This window comes from Eretmochelys imbricata, chromosome 3 (genome assembly GCF_965152235.1).
Source record: "Eretmochelys imbricata isolate rEreImb1 chromosome 3, rEreImb1.hap1, whole genome shotgun sequence".
NCBI lineage: Eukaryota > Metazoa > Chordata > Testudines > Cheloniidae > Eretmochelys > Eretmochelys imbricata.
Genome location: NC_135574.1, coordinates 17,953,277 through 17,967,133, shown reverse-complemented (window position 1 = coordinate 17,967,133; position 13,857 = coordinate 17,953,277).

The following is a 13,857-nucleotide window of genomic DNA, read 5'->3' as shown; positions in this document are numbered from 1 at the left end:
TAAAATCTTGCTGAGCAATTCTTGCATCAAGCCCATAACTTCTGTTTGAGCTATAATACATCTTTCAGAAAGATATCCAGTCGTGATTAAAAAGTTCAAGTGATAGAATCCACCATATCTTTAGTTAAATTGTTCCTATAGTTAATTACTGGAGCCAGTCAGAAAACAGGGGCATGGGGGGAAGGTGCCAAGGTGTCCACAGAACATTTTGATGAAACTGAAAAAAAATCATTTTTGTGTAAATTTTTCTTGGAAAATTTTTATTTTTCAATGAAAATTCAATACTGAAATATTTTGGCCGTAAACCTAAATTTGTAAATCCAGAAATGCTGCCGTGGTGCCTCATAAGAGTTGTAGTTCAGGGTGCTTTGTGCTTCCATTTCCTTGTATAGGCTGGGCTCCTTGGTCAGACTACATCTCCCATGGTGTGCAATGGTATCTCTTCATGGGGTACTAGTGTTGAAACCTTAGGGACATCTACCAGCGATTCATCCAATCCCTGTTGTCCAGTCCCACTTTCTGGCAGTCTACCAAATGTCATAATTATTGCATTTGCTGAATACTGTGCAACAGCATGGGCTTCAGTCCTCATTGTGGCAAGCTAGACTCAACAATCAACTCTGCCCTTCATATCATTACTGGTGCAACCCAGACAGCTCCAATTTCCAACCTTGTCTGGCATTGCTCCCCCAGAGATTAGGTGTGAAGGCAGTGCCCTGGCTGCATTACTGCGCGCAGCCAACTATCAGGACAGTTTACTTCACAATTTCATCTCAAAGCCACATCAAACGTGCTGAGTAAAGAAGCTCCTTTTCTGAAATAGTCGAGCCTCTCAGACAATACATCAGATGATGAAGTGTGTTTTAGCCCACAAAAGCTTATGCTCAAATAAATGTGTTAGTCTCTAAGGTGCCACAAGTACTCCTCGTTCTTTTTGCTAACCTTTTTAAGGAACACTGGCAACAGGTGGTATGAGACTATATTTTATATCGATGGCGCATTTCTGGGCAGATAGAAAACTCAGATCGTTGTCTCCTAGTCTCTTTGCATTGGGTCTTGCATGCACCTAAGAACAACCATATGAATTGAAAGATTACAACAGGATACATTGTGGCCATGGGTGTTTTAACTTACATCTTGACAGTTGAGCGTCTTGAGCTCCCTGTCCTGCCTCTGTGGTGCTCAAGAACACACAGCATGCCATCTTGTTATGGACTGCCCTCTTTCTCATCTTGATGGTGGATGGACATGCTTGACATCTCCAGATGCTGCTGCTGTGATAGTGGCTACATCATTTACCCAATATCTAATTCATTATTTGTGCCATGAGATGTCATATGCCATAAGAAGTCTTTCCACTTGGAGAGAGGACATGGTGCATTGTGGGAGATATAATCTGGCCAGGGAGCCCATTTCATAAAGGAGAATGGGGACATGAGACAACTATTATTGTTTTGTTTAATATCTTTGTGATATAAAATCTTCTCAGATTTGGGTTTTTTCACATGCTTTTTAATGTCAGCCACTTCTCTTTTTTGAGAGGGAAACTGTTTCCCTGAGTCATTGTCAATGTTCAAGGTTGGAGTGGGAGGGGGTTTAAGCTCCCCAATCATCAGCTTTCCCACTCATGTTAGAAAATATTATTGTTTCCCTCTTTATGTCCATTGGTGGATTCTCCATCTCTTGATGTCTTCAAATCAGTATTAAATGACTTTCTGGAAGATGTCAAACAAGTTATTAGGTAACTGGATGAAATACTACGGCCTGTGTTATAGAGGAGGTCAGATTAGGTGACATAATAGTCCCTTCTGGGCTTTAAAATTTGAGGTTTTATTATACAGGTTCCTGGTCCAAGGATCTTTTTGGAGCCTTATTTATTTGTGGATATTCAGGGAATAGTAGCAACCAAATGTGATTTTTTTTTCACCTTCCATCTGTTTTGTGTCTGAAGTTTCCTTCTGGAAGCAGATGTTACTTGGTGATATATGCCTTTGTCATCTAAAGATTTGATTACTGCAGTGGGTTCTATATGGAGTTACCCCGTAAGACCAGGCAGACATTTCAGCTACTGTTAAATTTGGTAGCCCATATTTAAAGGGTGTTACATGATGTCTGCTGTGGACTGGCTTCCTAGTAATTTCCAGGTGTAATTTATATTGTTTTTGGTATATTGGTTTTGAGCTACTATATACTTGCTTTTTAAAAAATATTTTCAAAGAATAGTGCACTCTCTAAACAAGGCTAATTATGTAGCTTGCCCTATTATGTAGTGCTACTAAGACTCCTTGTTTACTTTAAAGAAGTACAGTTTAATTCAAACGTCATTGCACTGCGACCCTCTTCTGACAACAAAAGTTACTACACAACGCCAGGAGGGGGGACCGAAGCCTGAGCCCACCCGAGCCCAGTCGCCCCAGGGGCCAAAGCCAAAGCCCAAGCCCCACTGTCCCAGGTGAGGGGGGCCAAAGCCGAAGCCCGAGGGTTTCAACCCCAGGCTGGGGGCCTGTAACCCTGAGCCCTATCACCAAGGACTGAAGCCCTTGGGCTTCAGCTTCTGCCCTGGAGATGGGGCTTGGGCTTGGACTTTGGTCCTGGGTGGTGAGGCTCGGGCTTCGGCCCCAGGCTCCAGCAAGTCTAACACCAATCCTAGCAACCCCATTAAAACAGGGTCGCAAACCACTGTGGGGTCGTGACCCACAGTTTGAGAACTGCTGGTCTACCTTATCATTTCTATCCCTGTCTAAAAACACTATGCAAAATGAGTTAAATGACTTATTGCATTATAAATCCACATGCTGCTTTACAAAGATAGGTTAAGTAATGTTCTCGACCTCACAGAGTTTACAATGAAAGTTAGTCAAGAACATACAAAAGGACATGTCAGGTTAATGAGGTTATTAATAATGAGAAGGTCAGACAATTGCTGAAAGGAGGAAAGATAAGGTGCTTGCTGTTCTATCATAGATGCAGAATGATGGAGACAGAAAAGCCAAGACTAGTTAAGATGATAGGCCTGGGGCAAGCAGAAGAAACGGGGGTTAAACAATAATTACAATAAGCAGTATGTCTTTTTCTATTCTTATTACATTCTCATGTAAGATCTTCCTCCAGTCACCAGCCAGGCTAACACTCTGTATAATATAGAGTGAGAGCAAAAGATACCTAGATACTGCAGAGATGATGCTCTACAAATAGCTAAAGCAACATAATTTTCAATTTTTCTAAGCTTTAGCACCTCTACTTTGTAGTCTGATTGGCTCTGTGATGCTGTGTATAAAAAAGGTGACTTATATCACTGTTGTTATCACTGTTGCACAATTTCCATAAATCTTCTACAAAGTATGTCATGTAAGGTATCAATAGAAAAGTTATGAATTGCTAAGTATGATTATCGTGTTTATATGCACATATCATCTTTGTATCTGAAGTTATGAATATTGGCTATGTATCTGTATCTCAAACATGCGTTGTACGCCTGGGTGACCCCCCGCAGATAGATTCACAGCAGGGCTAGACAGCTATGTGTCGATGGCCCATTAAGGACACTCTCACAATGGGCCATTGAAGAATCTCATCCTGCCCAGTAGGCCTTTTCTGTGGTTGCCTCAGACAGTGAGGAGCCACTGGCCACCCACAGTTTGATTCAGCAAAATATGTAAAGGCATGTGATATGCTCATGTGATCCTGGACTCAATCTTGGACCAAGAACTGTGGGCTTTGTTTGGAACAGTAACTTTCTGTGTACATGGCAGAGGATATAAAAGGCACCTGAGACATCTCCATTTTGCCTCTTTACTACTACAATTCTCGGGACTGTGGATTTATAACTAGAGGTTTCAGAGTGGTAGCCGTGTTAGTCTGTATCAGCAAAAACAACGAGAAGTCCTTGTGGCACCTTAGAGACTAACAGATTTATTTGGGCATAAGCTTTCGTGGGCTAGAACCCACTTCATCAGGTGCATGGAGTGGAAAATACAGGAGCAGGTATAAATACATGAAAAGATGGGAGTTGCCTTACCAAGTGTGAGGTCAGCCTAATGAGACAATTCAATTAACAGCAGGATACCAAGGGAGGAAAAATAACTCTTGTAATGGTAATGAGAGTGGCCCATTTCAAACAGTTGACAAGAAGGTGTGAGTAACAGTAGGGGAAAATTAGTATGGGGGAAATAGGTTTAGGTTTTGTAATGACCCAACCATGCCCAGTCTTTATTCAGGCCTAATTTGATGGTGTCCAGTTTGCAAATTAATTCCAGTTCTGCAGTTTCATGTTGGAGTCTGTTTTTGAAGGTTTTTTTTTTTAAGAATTGCCACTTTTAGGTCTGTTATTGAGTGAACAGGGAGACTGAAGTGTTCTCCTACTGGTTTTTGAATGTTCTAATTCCTGATGTCAGATTTGTGTCCATTTATTCTTTTGCATAGAGACTGTCTGGTTTGGCCAATGTACATGGCCGAAGGGCATTGCTGGCACATGATGGCATATATCACATTGGTAGATGTGCAGTGAATGAGCCTCTGATGGTGTGGCTGATGTGATTAGGTCCTATGATGGTGTCTCTTGAATAGCTATGTAGACAGAGTTGGCACCGGGATTTGTTGCAGGGTTTGGTTCCTAGGTTGGTGTTTTTGTGTGGTGCGTAGTTGCTGGTGAGTAGGAGAACACTTCAATCTCCCTGGTCACTCAATAACAGACCTAAAAGTGGCAATTCTTCAACAAAAAAACTTCAGAAACAGACCCTGGCCCTGAATTTGCTGGAGCATGGGCACCACGGGCCCATGTAACTCGCCACCCCGGGACAAAGCGTCTCTTTTGAAATAGCTTTTGGAGAGCAGCAGCAGCAGAAAATCCAGGTCCAGCAACTTATGGAGCAAGAGCAGCAGATCCTCCACCACTTAATAATCCGGGAATGCCCTGGAGCCCAAGGAGCAGAGGTGTGTGTGGCATCCCCAGTGACCCTGGGTAGGGGAGGGGTCCTGACCAAGATGATCCAGAGGCATACCTGGAGGCATTTGAGTGCCTGGCCCTGGCCCACCATTGGCCCCGGGAGCAATGGGCCCTCTGGCTGGCCCTCTGTCTGATTGGGGAGGCTCAGGCAGCATATCGGGCATTAGGCTTCACCTCTGCTGGAGATTATGGAAGACTTAAAGCTGCTATTTTGGATTGTCTGGGCCTCACGGAGGAGGGTTACTGTGGGCAGTTCCAGGCCAAACAATTTATTCTCAGTTTTCGCAACTGGGTTCTGACGCAAGGCCTCTGGTGGTGCAAGGCCTCTGGTGGCGCAAGAGCTCTTAGACTTTTGCTGCCAATGGCTAAGGCCAATATCCCAATCCCCTGGTGAAATCATTGAACTGGTGGTTCCTGAACAGTTCTGCTGGGTTTTGCCTCCAGGACCTCAGGAGTGGGTTGACCGGGATCAGGCAGCCAACCTGAAGACTACAGTATGTTTGGTTGAGAACTTTTTGGAGGCTGAACTAGATTGTGGGGCATTCTCCTGACCGGAACCAGGAGAACTATGGTTCTAAGCGGATCTGCTGGTTTCCCCCTGCAGCGTGTTGGACTCACAGAAGAAGGGAAAACCCAAGGGCTTGCGAAGACCACAGGAAGTCCATTCTGTGAGCTGGGGCAGTCCCCTACCTAAGATCATACCACCTTTGGGACAACAGTCTCAAAGGAGTGCAGTTGGGTGGGGAATAAAGGGGCCTGTGAGAAAAGGGGGTGACAGGAGCTGCGGAAGTTGTTCCCCTGTTGTAAACCACTACTGACTAGGTGAGAACTGGTACAACCCTAGAGTTATCAAGGAGCCTGATCTGGCTTCACTTGCGGGTAGTAGGGCCACAGCTCCTGCTCCAGTATGGAATTTGACTATGTTGTAGCCTGCTCCTCTGAGACATCAGCATTCCTCAGGAAGCCCGGTGTTCTAGTTGTCCCCATTATTGTCAATGCGGGGAGGTCCAGGTGCTGGTTGACTCCAACTCTAGACAGATATTTATACATGAGCAGCTACTGGGCCCCTGACTTCCCAATGACCGGGGGAATGTTGCTTATAGGGTGTATCCATGGAGAATTCCAATCCTACCCCACTACCAGGCTTAAGCTGTCCATAAACAGGAGTGCTGCGGGCAGTATCAGTGCTAGCTCATTGGGAACCCCTCCCTGCACAAGACATACTAATAATTAATATGAAGCTTGAGCTGCTTGGGGCCTTAAGCAATTGCTTAGTCTGCTTATGCCTAGCACCGACTCTGGCTGCAGGGTGAGTGGTGGCCAGGGTGAAAGAATTGTCAGACGCAGTGATGCTGGTTGAGATCAGGGCCCGGTCAGCGGCGTATTAACTCCTAGGCCAACAAGGCCTAGGCCTAGGGCGGAAAATTTGCAGGGGCGGAAAATTTATAATAGCAGCCAGAGGCTGCTTCCCGCGGCACCAGTTCCCACCCTCCACCCCCGGCCCTGCCCCAACTCCACCCCTTCCCTGCCCCCATTCCCCACCCCCTCCCTGCCCCTTCCCCAAATCCCCGCCCCGGCCCCGCCTCCTCTCCTGAGCGCGCCACATTCCCCCCTCTTCGCGAAGCTGTTTCATGCACAAGCACTGGCAGAAAGTGGGGAGAAGAAGGACCCGGCAGCGAGTTCAGGGGAGGAGGCAGAGCGGAGATGAGCTGGGGCGGGGGGCGGCAATTATTTCAGGGCCTTGGGGCGGCAAAATCTTTAATTCGCCACTGGGCCCAGTAACTGGCCTGCTACAGGAAGCAAACCAATCACACTCAGATCCTAGCCTGCATGAGGTACTTGTTTTACCTCTTAGAAAAAAATTCCCTTTTATTGACCCTGAACTCTTTGGCACTACTACCCAGGCCCATAAAACACATACGGAGCACTGCTTTGCCCAGAAGCAAGCTCTACTAACATTTAAGGGCCTGGGAAGATGAGTCCTTATATCAGCTGTCACTCAGTGTAGCTTGGACCCTCCAGAGGTGCCCTCACAGGATCCTGACTCAGATACCACCACCTGTGGCCACTCAGGCCCCCAGGGACTCTGTGGACCCTGGACCAGAACTGGTGAAAGAGCACGGAAGATCACAGATACCCAGTACAGCTTGGACACCCCTGACAGGTCCACAAAAGAGCTGCTACCTCCAGCAAAATGATAGGGTATTTAGCTGCCTGAATGGGCAGCTGGTGAGGGTGGATGGGACCCCGGTGGATGCAGAATGGGATGCGCACTACCTTCACTTTAATGTGGAAGGAGATGTCCTGGTTCAGGTGGTCAAAGAGCTGGAATATGCCAGTCACAGCTAGAGGTCCCCATCTCCTTTAGGGGTCAGACCAATGGTCAATCTAGCTCAATATACTGTCTCTGGCTGTGGCCAGTGCCAGATGTTTCAGAGGGAATGAACAAAACAGAGGAGTTTCAAGTGATCCATTCCCTGTCGACCAGTCCCAGCTTTTGGCAGTTGGAAGTTTAGCGATACCCGGTGCATGGGGTTGCATCCTTGACCATCTTAATTAATACTTATTTATTGATAGACCTATCCTCCATGAATTTATCTAATTCTTTTTTGAGCCCAGTTATACTTTTGGCCTTCACAGCATCCTTAACAATGAGTTCCACAGATTGACTGTGCATTGTATAAAGAAGTACTTTCTTTTGTTTGTTTTAAACCTGCTGCCTATTAATTTTGTTGGGTGACCCCAATTCTTGTGTTATGTGAAAGAGTAAATAACACATCCCTGTTTTCTTTCCACTTACCATTCATGATTTTATAGACCTCTATTATATCCCCCTTTAGTTGTGTCTTTTCTAAGGTGATCAGTTCCAATCTTTTAAATCTTTCCCCATATGAAAGCTGTTCCATATCCCTAATCATTTGTGTTGCCTTTTCCAATTGTAATATATATTTGTTGAGATGAGGCAGCCATAACTGCACACAGTATTCAAGACATGGGCGTGCCATGGATATATACTGTGGAATTATGATATTTTCTGTTTTATCTATCCCTTTCCAAATGGCTCCTAACATTCTGTTAGCTTTTTTGACTGCCACTGCACACTGAGCAGTTTTCACGGAACTATCTATAATGATTTCAAGGTCTCTTTCTTGAGTGGTAACAGCTAATTTAGACCCCCTCATTCTGTATCTATAATTAAGATTTTTTTTTCCCTGTTCCAAATGTCAGTTGGTGTGTCCCAAACCTACCCTGGTTCCTCTTTCCTTAGTAGACTAGCCATTTGAATGTATTGGGCCAGATTAAGTTGGGTATCTTGAACCAATAGCCTGCGGATGCTGCTACATTTTAGTCATCCTGGATTATGCCACCCGGTATCCCCAAGTCATTCTCCTGTGGTCAGTATCAACCCAAGTAGTTACTGATGAATTGCTAAAAGTGTTCTCCGGTCAGCATCACCTTGGGGATGCCTACCTAGATCAGGGCACCACCTTCATGCCAAGGATACTACAAGAAGTTTTCTCCCTACTTGACATACAGTCCATAAGAACTGAAGTTTACCACCTCAAAATGGACAGGGTAGTGGAACATTTTAACCAGCTCTAAAGGGAATGCTATGCAAGTTTGTCACAGTCAAATCCCACAACTAGGAAAAACTGCTCTTGTATCTAATGTTTGGCATCAGGGAGGTGCCCTGATCTTCCTTAGGGCTCTCCCCTTTTGAGTTATTGTACGGAAGACCTTCAGGACCTTATGCAGGAAGCTTGTCAGGACCAATGAACCAAGGCTGAGAATATTGTGAAGTATGTCTTAAATCTGCAGGAACAGCTGGATTTGATTAGGGCCTTTGCCAAGCAAAATTTACAGGCTGTGCAACATTCACAGGAGCTGTACTGAAAAACAGGCTTTGGGGTTAGAAGAGCCTCCCTATCTGCCTTTTAATCTGTGTCTCCTAAGGTACGGATCTCCAGAGTAGTTAAGCAAACACTTGAAGAACACGGATACAGCCTTCCAATAAGTGATTGACACAGGCAGTATTGTTTCCAAAACAAATTATCTTTTTATTAATGTAACTAATAATCCCCAATACAGTAATAATCTAGAAATAAAAACCAGACACCTAACCCTTACTGCAAGTTAAAGAGCATTCAAGCCACAACTGCGTACAGTTTAAATGATTCTAAGTGATTGTGCTCTGTTACAGATGACCACTCTGCAACAGGTCGCTGACAGCAGTTCTTAAATGTACTTTAAATTTTATATAGGTAAATTACATTAATAACAAAATCTTATGCATCTTTATTAACCCAGGCATACACATACTGACACTAATCCTACACTATACTATGCTACACTTATACTATAATTATAACAGGCTATACTCTGTCCTTTTGGCTTCACTATGCTATCTTATTGCTGCTGCTGAAATCAGTTTCAGTCAGCTATCTGCTTGGCTCCATTCTCCATCTCCATTCCAGTCTCTCTCAGCTTCTTGTCCGCTCTCCGTCTTTCTCTGCTCCTCTGTTCTAACTGTCCTGTCTGCCTTTTATACTATCCTGTCAACTACCAGATCTTACTGCACATCTTTATCGCTACTTGTTTACCACAGAGTTATGCTGCACTTGTTTGGCTTTCTGCCAATTTGATAGGGGTTTTTTCTTACACACCCCTTTTTCCTACTTTCAACAGTGAAGTATCCTGTGACCTGCAGTGTCTGATGGTGGAGTGATTTTTGCCTATTCAAAATGGAAGCTAGGGGCACAAAATGGAGTCCAAGGAATCTCTCTGGTATCAATATGATAATAGGAATGTGAGGCTGGGGTTTACCAGTTAGGGGGAATGTCTTGTTATTACTACCTAGCTCCAAGTGTACAATGTTCACTAAATGGCTCGGGCCCTTTGAGATAGTGTGCTGGGTGGAGAAGGAAGATTATGAGATTTGGTTAGCTGGGAAGAGACAGAGCACCCAGATCTACCAAGTGGCCTTTTGAAGAAGAGAGAAAGCAGAGCAGTTTGTGAGAATGTAATTAACAGAGCCAGAAAAATGAGCAGTGCAGCAGCTTCTTCTTGATTGAAGTCTAAATATGACTGTAATATCTGACAGTTCTTCAGACTTGGATCTCTATTATGAAAATGGGGGGAGTCTTGGAAGTGTGAAAAAGCAGCTGAACATCTGTGTGAGGGGAGGATATTCTGGGAAGAACAGTCCTATGACTGTCGCAGTCAGAGTCAGGCCACTAACCCAAAAGGAACAGTAAGTTTGAACAAAATGTGTTGTATCCATTTCTGGAAAGGAAATACTTATATATCATCTTCACACAAACAGGCAGTTGACATTCTCCTATGACTGTTGGTTTTGGTTGCTGAATCCAGAGGATGACACATGTGCCAGTCAAGAAGTAGTGTATTGTTAGCTGGCCCAGCTACTCCTAGACAAAATCTTTGAGGGTTACAATGCCTGCCTCTTTGCTTATGGACAAAATGATCTGGAAGATCTCACACAATGACAGGTTCTGCAGAGGAAGTGGGCATAATTCTATGATTTTGCAAGGAAATGTTCTGGCAAGTAAATCTGATTCAAGAAGAGGAGATGAAACATCACACTGAGCTGAGTTACTTTGAGGTGTACGAGAGGGCCCAAAATCTCTTAACATCATCCAAAGATGCCAATGTGGAGAAAAAAACTCAAAAAATGTGAGAATATCCAATCCTAGGTCCTTATGCAACTGGCCTTTTTCTATACATGGTTAGCTTTTTTTCAGACTTGGCTAGAACTTGGTAGGAGAACTGGGGAAGGGGCTGATCACAACCCACCCTGGGGGCCCTTGTACTCAGGCTTGTTTGGGGAGAGTCTGCTGGGGTCCAAGCTGGGCCATGGGCTTCCCTGGCCTGCCCTCACTGAACCACACTGGGCTCTCCGGCCTTATGGCCCTTGCTGACGTCTCAGTGCATGTGTTAATATGTACAGGGTACACACCATGTGCACCCTGCTGACATGCATTAACAGTTTGTTCATGCACTTTCCTCTTGTCCCTTTCAAAGAGGACGAGATCAAAGCATATTAAGGAACTGTTAATGTGCATCAGGATGTACACATCTGCACTGTGTACAGGATGTACACATCTGCACTGACAGTCTGCACTGTTGCAGGCTAGCGTGAGGTAGATCACACCTTTTTGCCATGGCTGTGCCACCCAAGGGAGCTGCCTAGCTTGCCTGTGCCTAGGACAGCCGCTGAATATAGTGATCTGAAAGCTGATAGGTGAAGATCTCCAATATTAGCAGAACAAGCCACAGATAGAGTAGTTGGCCAACCCCTGAACTGGGAGCAGCAGGATCAGATTTTCTCCCTACCCCTGCCTCAAATACATTCAGTCATGTGGCTCACCTTTTCTGCTATGTCGCTGCTTGTTTGGAAAACACGGCAGAAGTCACTGATGTTTTGTTCTTACAGCCCAAGCCATACAACGCCTATGCCCAGGTAACAATGCCTCGGCTTGCTGAGAGACAAATCCATTCAAGCACATGCTCAGAACAACATTTAATGGTTCAGCAATAAACAATATAAAAGATTTTGATAAAGATTTCTGCTGCATCAGAGAAAGGCTTCCACACCAAAGTGACCCATAGCTTGTGAGACAAAATGGCTCGGGTAATATATTTTGTGTGCAGTTAATGAACTGCTGTCTAGTGGATGAGACATGTTACATACAATTTGCTACTGTTTTTGAAAAATCAGAATGGTTGCAGCGTGTTTGCACAAAAACTAATTTAATCTGGTTGCGACCTTCTGTTTAACTATGATGGGCAATGGTAGGCACCTCTTTAGGCTAAAAGTTCCCCATAGCAGTTGCCCCAGCTGTTGTTTCGAATACACCTAGATGAGGGATGGCACTGGCTTTTTGGTGACAGCCTGAAAATTATTCACACAAACTCTTAAAAATTGTCTCCCAACATTTCATACATGGTAACCAACTGTTTCTATCCTTTAATACTTCTGCTAGTCCCTATTTACCCCATAATGCCACATGCAATTACACCCCTATTTTTTCCTCCTTCACAAATGTTTGATATTTTCAGTAGTCTGGCCCTTCTATTTCTGAAGCATCTTTTGGTGCCTAATCCTGGGAATCTGCTATGCTATAGGCACAGGGACATGTGAATATGTATGTTCTATACCCAAAGCAATGAGGCTGGTGTGTTTCTGATATTGACATTGTGTGGTAACATCTCAAAAGGGTGTCTGCTGCCTCCAACACATGCCCTTCCAAAAAGCAGTGTTTTGGGTTCTGAACCAGACACTCTTACATTTCATTAGACAGTGAATGGGGCTGGCTGGTGTATAACCTTGTAGGATCCCTACTATTTCAAAAAGAGTAAATCTGTATGAAAAAAAAAATGCCCCAATCCTGTTCCCTTGCCAAGACAAAGAGGTTCTCGGGGAGGAAGGTTGGGTTACTCATACTATTAGAGCAGTAAAGACTCTTTGGTCACCCATTGAGAAATTATTCTTATTCTGGTATTCATAGAAAATCTAGATTAAATGGACAGAATGTGATTTGACAGCAGCACTGACTCATGCAGACTGAATTTTGGCAAAGAAAATATTGCTAACTGCTGAATACATATGCACTACTTGAGAAACCTGGCTGCAGAACAGACACACAGAAAAATGCAAGCACTTATTAATGCAATGAATTTGATTGTTGTAGCATTAGAAAAACAAGAATGTAGTGGCAATAAAAATGTTACCAGACTTAAGCAAGATAATTTATTGCAACTTGTTACCCTGATGCTATGAGCCATGACCCACAGCTGAATATTTTTTCCAAATGCATTTGTTTCTCCAATTTAATGTTTTCATATTAGTTTTCATGTTACTAGAAAATGTTGTCTATCCATCTTCCCATGAATCTACAATAGGGGCCTTACCCATTCTTATACTTATACTTTAGGTGCATTTCCCCCCATACATTCTAGGCCAGTTGTTCTCAACCTTTCCAGATTACTGTATCCCTTTCAGAAGTCTGATTTGTCTTGCATACCACAAGTTTCACCTCACTTAAAAACTACTTGCTTACAAAATCAAACATAAAAATACAAAAGTGTCACAGCACACTATTTCTGACAAATTGCACACTATTACTGACAAAATTATATGTTTACTATATAATTAATACAATAAACTAACTGGAATATAAATATTGTACATACATGTCAGTGTAGAGCATATAGAGCAGTCTAAACAAGTCATTGTCTGTATGAAATTGTAGTTTGTACTGACTTCACTAGTGCTTTTCATGTAGCTTGTTATAAAACTAGGCAACTATCTAGATGAGTTGATGTACCCCCTCAAAGACCTCTGTGTACCTTCAGGGTACATGTACCCCTGATTTAGAACCACTTTTCTAGGCTATGTGATAGGAGATGGCAGCTATTCTGCCCAGCTATATACTTTAGATTGATATTTAATAGAATTATGTCAGAGGTTGAAGATAATATGCTTATTCTTCAGAGTGCTAGAAGTTTCTATGCTTGCTTTTGTTTATAATTTCTCATCCATTATATTCCCACTTCCAACTCCTATTTCAAACCCAACACAAGTTTCCCCTCCCTTCTTTCAGCAACTCCCACCAGTGCCCTGTAATAAACTTTGTTACCAGATCTTTCCCCTTCACTTGAACAAAACCATGGTATATTTTAGGACAGGCCACTTTTTTATTTCAACTAAGCTGAAAGTTGGTGATGCATGTGGCTACATATTTCATAACTGAACTCTGTAGAAGTGTGAGTAGTGTTCCTGAGACGACTATATAGAACCTCTTATCAGGATTGTTGTCTTAATAATTATCTCTGAAAGCATCCATTAATTATTGAATCAATAAAGGGTGACGTAAGAACCACCTTTGAAATAA